General features: G+C 53.3%; 1 long non-coding RNA gene across 1 annotated transcript; it reads right to left on the bottom strand.

The window, feature by feature from the left end:
* Positions 1-278: 278 nt before the first annotated feature.
* On the bottom strand, positions 279-1,631 carry LOC136198865 (uncharacterized). The gene is made up of 4 exons (XR_010672906.1): positions 1,507-1,631; positions 985-1,450; positions 439-529; positions 279-390 (listed from the first exon to the last, which is right to left on the bottom strand). It is a non-coding gene; the product is annotated as an uncharacterized lncRNA (long non-coding RNA).
* Positions 1,632-8,935: the final 7,304 nt, after the last annotated feature.

The raw sequence follows: 8,935 nt of genomic DNA on the forward strand, positions 1-8,935 counted from the left end.
AAATTTTTAAATCACTTATAACTAAAAGGGTTTACAAGCAATTTCTTTAAAAACGGCCACTCACCCAAAAAAAATCACCCAAAAAAGTGACTTTACAAAAACCTTCATAACTTCTTTATACTAAATAATTTGCACAGCAAATATAGGATCAATCGAAAGCTTATTAAATTTCCTTTTAAATGATGCTATGCATGACGTCATACGTTCAATATTTAAGGAGTTATTAAGGGTCACCCAAGTGGGTACACCTTTTAACCCTAACCCTAACCCTAACGGACAAACTGCCAGAGAGTACAAAACCTGAAATCTCACTCGCACGTGTCCGATTGCTGTACGAGCCCTTGCTCCAGTCCCTCTCGGTCAAATTTTGCCATATGTGACGTCACCATTCTAAAAAAACTCATATAAAAAGGTTGGAATAACATTTAAAATTCTTGCCTTGCACCACTCTTGCAAAAACTCGCATATCTTCCGAAATTCTGGTTCGTTTCCGTCCGGTCTTGCACTGATGGATAGAGCATTGTCCATTCTATCGGTGAAAAAAATTTTGGTCTAATTAGATTAAAGTTTGGGACATAAACGGACGCCCGGAAGCTGAACGTGCGCTAGCGGCAGACCCAAATTAGGGTCTACTTCACCAAGGCGTAATTCCTAAACTATTGGTTGCCATGGGAAACCGCTTACACCGGTCGAAAGACTACATCATGGACTCTGACTCCACCAAAATCGAATGGAGTCGGAGTACCCACGACGGAATGGCACGCTTTCGAAGATTCGGAAAAAGAGTCACTCGCGCGCACTCAAAAAGCCTCGAATAACAAATTCGAAACGCTTTTTCGAAAGGAAACGGTCTACCGAACACTTTTCTGACCGTCTCTAATCGTTCGAGCAGCAAACGGGGCCGATAGAACGTGCTTTTCGATCGCGATCGATCGCGATTTTGGGAAGAACGCGCCCATTTCACTTCTAAGAGTACAAACTTACCTTTTGAAGTCCTCCGGTTGTGTTTCGAATTTCGATTCCGACGCGGGAGAAGCCGTTCAGGTCTCATGAGGCAGTTCTTCGCTGTCACGTGTTGCGCATGCGCACAGTGACTGGATATTAAGCAATATTGTCCAAATTTATAACGAACAATATTACTGAGCCTTTATTATTAATTGGACGAGATTTCCAATTGCCATGGCGACACACGGACACAGAAATTGAGGCAATAGAGTCCTGGACCCTGTTTTCTCACATTGAATGAGAACATGGAAACCAGTCTCTGTACATTCTCATCGTTCTGTCCTAACCCGTGCAAACCCTAACCCTTGAACCCAGTATAGGCAGGGACATTGATTCCCAGCCTTGTTCAAGGCAATATTGTACCACTTTGTTCCTCTGATTCAAAATAGAATAAGGAACAAGCGGTCCACTGTCGAGTAAACCACATAGAGACTCAATATTGACTCTAGACGATGTGACGGGTGTTTTCCAACGACCGTGTTTGGATACTGGATCGCTCACGTGACATATGGGTACTCGGCTATCGACTGGCACCGTGAGAGGATTGATAACTCCTGGGCTCTAGCATTAGCGATGGGGGGACTCGTCCTTGCTGTCTACTTTTGTTATTCCCTACATGGTGTAACCCTAAGCCGGCAGGCGGTGTAGATATTCTGGCAGGCGGTGTAAGTACTCCGCCTCCAGGCGGTGTATATATTCTGGCAGGCGGTGTACGTACTCCGCCAGCAGGCGGTGTATATATTCCGGCAAGCGGTGTATATATTCAGGAAAGCGGTGTACGTACTCCGCCAGCAGGCGGAGTAGATATTTTAGCAGGCTGTGTACGTACTTCGCTGGCAGGCGGTGTATATATTCTGGCAGGCGGTGTACGTACTCCGCAGGCAGGCGGTGTATATATTCCGGCAAGCTGCGTACGTACTCCGCCGGCAGGCATTGTACGTACTCCGCCGGCATTTGATGTACGTACTCCGCCGGCAGGAGGTGTATATAATCTGGCAGGCGATGTATATATTCTGGCAGGCGGTGTACGTACTCTGCCGCCAGGCGGTGTACGTACTCCGCCGGCAGGCGGCGTAGATATTCCGGCAGGCGGCGTATATATTCCGGCAAGTGGTGTACGTACTCCGCCAGAGGGCGGTGTAGATATTCTGGCAGGCGGTGTATTCTGGGAGGCGGTGTATATATTCCGGCAGGCTGTGTACCTACTCCGCCAGCAGGCGGTGTATATATTCCGGAAAGCGGTGTACGTACTCCGCCAGAAGGCGGTGTGGATAATCTGGCAGGCGGTGTAAGTACTCCGCCAGCAGGCGGTGTATGTATTCCGGCAGGCGGTGTAGATATTCTGGCGGGCGGTGTACGTACTCCGCCAGCAGGCGGTGTATATATTCTTGCAGGCTGTGTATTCCGGCAGACGGTGTATATATTCCGGCAGGCGGTGTACGCACTCCGCCAGAGGCGGTGTATATATTCCGGCAGGCGGTGTATTCCGGCAGGCGGTGTAGATATTCTGGCAGGCGGTGTAAGTACTCGGCCAGCAGCCGGTGTATATTTTCCGGCAGGCGGTTTATTCCGGCAGGCGGTGTATATATTCTGGCAGGCGGTGTATATATTCTGGCAAGCGGGGTACGTACTCCGCCGGCAGGCGGTGTATATATTCCGGCAAGCGGTGTATATATTCCGGCAGGCGGTGTATATATTCCGGCAGGCGGTGTACGTACTCCGCCGGCAGGCGGTGTATATATTCCGGCAAGCGTTGTAACTACTCAGCCAGCAGGCTGTGTATATATTCCGGCAGGCGGTGTACGTACTCCTCCAGCAGGCGGTGTATATATTCTGGCAGGCGGGGTACGTACTCCGCCGGCAGGCGGTGTATATATTCCGGCAAGCGGTGTATATATTCGGGCAGGCGGTGTATATATTCCGGCAGGCGGTGTATATATTCCGGAAAGCGGTGTACGTACCCCGCCGGCAGGCGGTGTATATATACCGGCATGCGGTGTATATATTCCGCCAGGCGGTGTATATATTAAGGCAGGCGGTGTATATATTCTGGCAGGCGGTGTAAGTACTCAGCCAGCAGGCGGTGTATTTTTTCCGGCAAGCGGTGTACGTACTCCGCCAGCAGGCGGTGTAGATATTCTGGCAGGCGGTGTACGTACTCCGCCGGCAGGCGGTGTATATATTCCGGCAAGCGGTGTATATATTCGGGCAGGCGGCGTATATATTCTGGCAGGCGGTGTACTTACTCCGCGGGCAGGCGGTGTATATATTCTCGCAGGCGGTGTACGTACTCCGCCAGCAGGCGGTGTATATATTCCGGCAAGCGGTGTATATATTCAGGAAAGCGGTGTACGTACTCCGCCAGCAGGCGGAGTAGATGTTTTAGCAGGCTGTGTACGTACTTCGCTGGCAGGCGGTGTATATATTCTGGCAGGCGGTGTACGTACTCCGCAGGCAGGCGGTGTATATATTCCGGCAAGCTGCGTACGTACTCCGCCGGCAGGCATTGTACGTACTCCGCCGGCATTCGATGTACGTACTCCGCCGGCAGGCGGTGTATATAATCTGGCAGGCGATGTATATATTCTGGCAGGCAGTGTACGTACTCTGCCGCCAGGCGGTGTACGTACTCCGCCGGCAGGCGGCGTAGATATTCCGGCAGGCGGCGTATATATTCCGGCAAGTGGTGTACGTACTCCGCCAGAGGGCGGTGTAGATATTCTGGCAGGCGGTGTATTCCGGGAGGCGGTGTATATATTCCGGAAAGCGGTGTACGTACTCCGCCAGCAGGCGGTGTGGATAATCTGGCAGGCGGTGTAAGTACTCCGCCAGCAGGCGGTGTATGTATTCCGGCAGCCGGTGTAGATATTCTGGCGGGCGGTGTACGTACTCCGCCAGCAGGCGGTGCATATATTCTTGCAGGCTGTGTATTCCGGCAGGCGGTGTATATATTCCGGCAGGCGGTGTACGTACTCCGCCAGAGGCGGTGTATATATTCCGGCAGGCGGTGTATTCCGGCAGGCGGTGTAGATATTCTGGCAGGCGGTTTAAGTACTCGGGCAGCAGCCGGTGTATATTTTCCGGCAGGCGGTTTATTCCGGCAGGCGGTGTATATATTCTGGCAGGCGGGGTACGTACTCCGCCGGCAGGCGGTGTATATATTCCGGCAAGCGGTGTATATATTCCGGCAGGCGGTGTATATATTTCGGCAGGCGGTGTATATATTCTGGCAGGCGGTGTATATATTCTGGCAGGCGGGGTACGTACTCCGCCGGCAGGCGGTGTATATATTCCGGCAAGCGGTGTATATATTCCGGCAGGCGGTGTATATATTCCGGCAGGCGGTGTACGTACTCCGCCGGCAGGCGGTGTATATATTCCGGCAGGCGGTGTACGTACTCCGCCGGCAGGCGGTGTACGTACTCCGCCGGTAGGCGGTGTACGTACTCCGCCGGCAGGCGGTGTAGATATTCTGGCAGGCGGTGTAAGTACTCCGCCTGCAGGCGGTGTATATATTCTGGCAGGCGGTGTACGTACTCCGCCGGCAGGCGGTGTATATATTCCGGCAAGCGGTGTACTTACTCCGCCTGCTTACTCCGCCAGCAGGCGGTGTATATATTTCGGCAGGCGGTGTATATATTCCGGAAAGCGGTGTACGTACTCCGCCAGAAGGCGGAGTAGATATTTTAGCAGGCGGTGTACGTACTCCGCAGGCAGGCGGTGTATATATTCTCGCAGGCGGTGTACGTACTCCGCCCGCAGGCGGTGTATATATTCCCGCAGGAGGTGTACGCACTCTGCCGGCAGGCGGTGTATATATTCCGGCAAGCTGCGTACGTACTCCGACGGCAGGCGGTGTACGTACTCCGCCGGCAGGCGGTGTATATAATCTGGCAGCCGGTGTATATATTCTGGCAGGCGGTGTACGTACTCTGCCCGCAGGCGGTGTACGTACTCCGCCGGCAGGCGGCGTAGATATTCCTCCAGGCGGCGTATATATTCTGGCAGGCGGTGTACGTACTCCGCCGGCAGGCGGTGTATACATTCCGGCAAGCGGTGTACGTACTCCGCCAGCAGGCGGTGCAGATATTCTAACAGGCAGTTTATTCCGGCAGGCGGTGTATATATTCCGGCAGGCGGTGTACGTTCACTGCCAGAGGCGGTGTATACATTCCGGCAGGCGGTGTATTCCGGCCGGCGGTGTAGATATTCTGGCAGGCGGTGTAAGTACTCCGCCGGCAGGCGGCGTATATATTCCGGCTGGCGGTGTATATATTCTCCCAGGCGGTGTAAGTACTCCTCCAGCAGGCGGTGTAGATATTCTGGCAGGCGGTGTACGTACTCCGCCAGCAGGCGGTGTATATATTCCGGCAGGCGGTGTATATATTCCGGAAAGCGGTGTACGTACCCCGCCGGCAGGCGGTGTATATATTCCGAAAGGCGGTGTATATATTCCGGCATGCGGTGTATATATTCAGGCAGGCGGTGTATATATTCTGGCAGGCGGTGTAAGTACTCAGCCAGCAGGTGGTGTATATTTTCCGGCAAGCGGTGTATATATTCCGGCAGGCGGTGTATATATTCCGGCAGGCGGTGTATATATTCTGGGAGGCAGTGTACGTACTCCTCCAGCAGGCGGTGCATATATTCCGTCAAGTGGTGCACGTACACCGCCAGCAGGCGGTGTACATATTCTGGCAGGCGGTGTAGATATTTTGGCAGGCGGTGTAGATATTCCGGTAGGCGGTGAACGTACTCAACCAGCAGGCGGTGTATATATTCCGCCAAGCGGTGTAGATATTTTGGAAGGCGGTGTATATATTCTGGCAGGCGGTGTACGTACTCCGCCGGCAGTATATTCCGGAAAACGGTGTATATATTCCGGAAGGCAGTGTACGTACTCCGCCGGAAGGCGGTGTATATATACCCGCAGGCGTGTACGTGCTCCGCCGGCAGGCGGTGTATATACTCCGGAGAGCGGTGTACATATTCCGGAAGGCAGTGTACGTAGTCCGCCGGAGGGCTTTGTATATATTCCGGCAAGCGGGGTATATATTACGGCAAGCAGTGTACGTACTTCGCCGGCAGGCGGTGTATATATTACGGCAGGCGGTGTACGTACTCCGCCGGCAGGCGGTGTATATATTCCGGCAGGCGGTGTACGTACTCCGCCGGCAGGCGGTGTAGATATTCTGGCAGGCGGTGTAAGTACTCCGCCTGCAGGCGGTGTATATATTCTGGCAAGCGGTGTACGTACTCCGCCGGCAGGCGGTGTATATATTCCGGCAAGCGGTGTACTTACTCCGCCTGCTTACTCCGCCAGCAGGCGGTGTATATATTCCGGCAGGCGGTGTATATATTCCGGAAAGCGGTGTACGTACTCCGCCAGAAGGCGGAGTAGATATTTTAGCAGGCGGTGTACGTACTCCGCAGGCAGGCGGTGTATATATTCTCGCAGGCGGTGTACGTACTCCGCCCGCAGGCGGTGTATATATTCCCGCAGGAGGTGTACGTACTCCGGCGGCAGGCGGTGTATATATTCCGGCAAGCTGCGTACGTACTCCGACGGCAGGCGGTGTATATATTCCGGCAGGCGGTGTATATATTCCGGCAGGCGGTGTATATATTCAGGCAGGCTGTGTATATATTCTGGCAGGCGGTGTATATATTCAGGCAGGCGGTGTATATATTCTGGCAGGCGGTGTAAGTACTCAGCCAGCAGGTGGTGTATATTTTCCGGCAAGCGGTGTATATATTCCGGCAGGCGGTGTATATATTCCGGCAGGCGGTGTATATATTCTGGGAGGCAGTGTACGTACTCCTCCAGCAGGCGGTGCATATATTCCGTCAAGTGGTGCACGTACTCCGCAAGCAGGCGGTGTACATGATCTGGCAGGCCGTGTAGATATTTTGGCAGGCGGTGTAGATATTCCGGCAGGCGGTGTACGTACTCAACCAGCAGGCGGTGTATATATTCCGGCAAGCGGTGTTGATATTTTGGAAGGCGGTGTATATATTCTGGCAGGCGGTGTACGTACTCCGCCGGCAGGCGGTGTATATATTCCGGAAAACGGTGTATATATTCCGGAAGGCAGTGTACGTACTCCGCCGGAAGGCGGTGTATATATACCCGCAGGCGTGTACGTACTCCGCCGGCAGGCGGTGTATATACTCCGGAGAGCGGTGTACATATTCCGGAAGGCAGTGTACGTAGTCCGCCGGAGCGTTGTGTATATATTCCGGCAAGCGGTGTATATATTACGGCAAGCAGTGTACGTACTCCGCCGGCAGGCGGTGTATATATTTCGGCAGGCGGTGTATATATTCCAGCAGGCGGTGTATACATTCCGGCAAGCGGTGTACGTACTCCGCCGGCAGGCGGTGTATATATTCCGGCAAGCGGTGTACGTACTCCGCCGGCAGGCGGTGTATATATTCCGGCAAGCGGTGTACGTACTCCGCCGGCAGGCGGTGTATATATTCCGGCAGGCGGTGTATATATTCCGGCAGGCGTTTACGTACTCCGGCGGCAAGCGGTGTATATATTGCGGCAGGCGTGTACGTACTCCGGCGGCAAGCGGTGTATATATTCCGTCAGGCGGTGTATATATTCCTGCAGGCGGTGTACGTACACCGCCGGCAGGCGGTGTAGATATTCCGGAAAGCGGTGTATATATTCAGGAAGGCAGTTTACGTACTCCGCCGGAAGGCGGTGTATATATACAGGCAGGCGTGTATGTACTCCGCCGGCAAGCGGTGTATATATTACGGAGGCGGTGTACGTACTCCGCCGGCAAGCGGTTTATATATTCCGGCAGGCGTGTACGTACTCCGCCGGCAAGCGGTGTATATATTCCGGCAGGCGGTGTATGTATTCCGGCAAGAGGTGTACGTACTCCGCCGGCAGGCGGTGTATATATTCCGGCAGGCGGTGTATATATTCCTGCAGGCGTGTACGTACTCCGCCGGCAAGCGGTGTATATATTCCGGCAGGCGTTTACGTACTCCGGCGGCAAGCGGTGTATATATTGCGGCAGGCGTGTACGTACTCTGGCGGCAAGCGGTGTATATATTCCGGCAGGCGGTGTATATATTCCGGCAAGCGGTGTATATATTCCGGCAAGAAACTACAACGGCTACAACTACAACAACTACCACAACGGCTACAAAGGCTACAAAGGCTACAACCACTACAACGGCTACAACGACTACAAGGACTACAATGGCTACAAAGTTACAACTACTACAACGACTACAACGGCTACAATGACTACAATGACTGCAACGGCTACAATGACTACAACGACTACAACGGCTACAACGGCTACAATGACTACAATGACTGCAACGGCTACAACGACTACAACGGCTACAAAGGTACAACGGCTACAACGAATACAACGGCTACAACGATTACAACGACTACAACGGCTACAAAGGTACAACGGCTACAACGAATACAACGGCTACAACGATTACAACGACTACAACGGCTACAACGGTGTATATATTCCGGAAGGCAGTGTACGTACTTTGCCGACAGGCAGTGTATATATTACGGAGGCGGTGTACGTACTCCGCCGGCAAGCGGTTTATATATTCCGGCAGGCGTGTACGTACTCCGCCGGCAAGCGGTGTATATATTCCGGCAGGCGTGTACGTACTCCGCCGGCAAGCAGTGTAGATATTCCGGCAGGCGTGTACGTACTCCGCCGGCAAGCTGTGTATATATTCCGGCAGGCGTGTACGTACTCCGCCGGCAAGCAGTGTAGATATTCCGGCAGGCGTGTACGTACTCCGCCGGCAGGCGGTGTATATATTCCGGCAGGCGGGGTATATATTCCGGCAGGCGGTGTACGTACTCCGCCGGCAGGCGGTGTATATATTCCGGAAAGCGGTGTATATATTCCGGAAGGCAGTGTACGTACTC

This window comes from Oscarella lobularis, chromosome 20 (genome assembly GCF_947507565.1).
Source record: "Oscarella lobularis chromosome 20, ooOscLobu1.1, whole genome shotgun sequence".
Lineage (NCBI taxonomy): Eukaryota > Metazoa > Porifera > Homoscleromorpha > Homosclerophorida > Oscarellidae > Oscarella > Oscarella lobularis.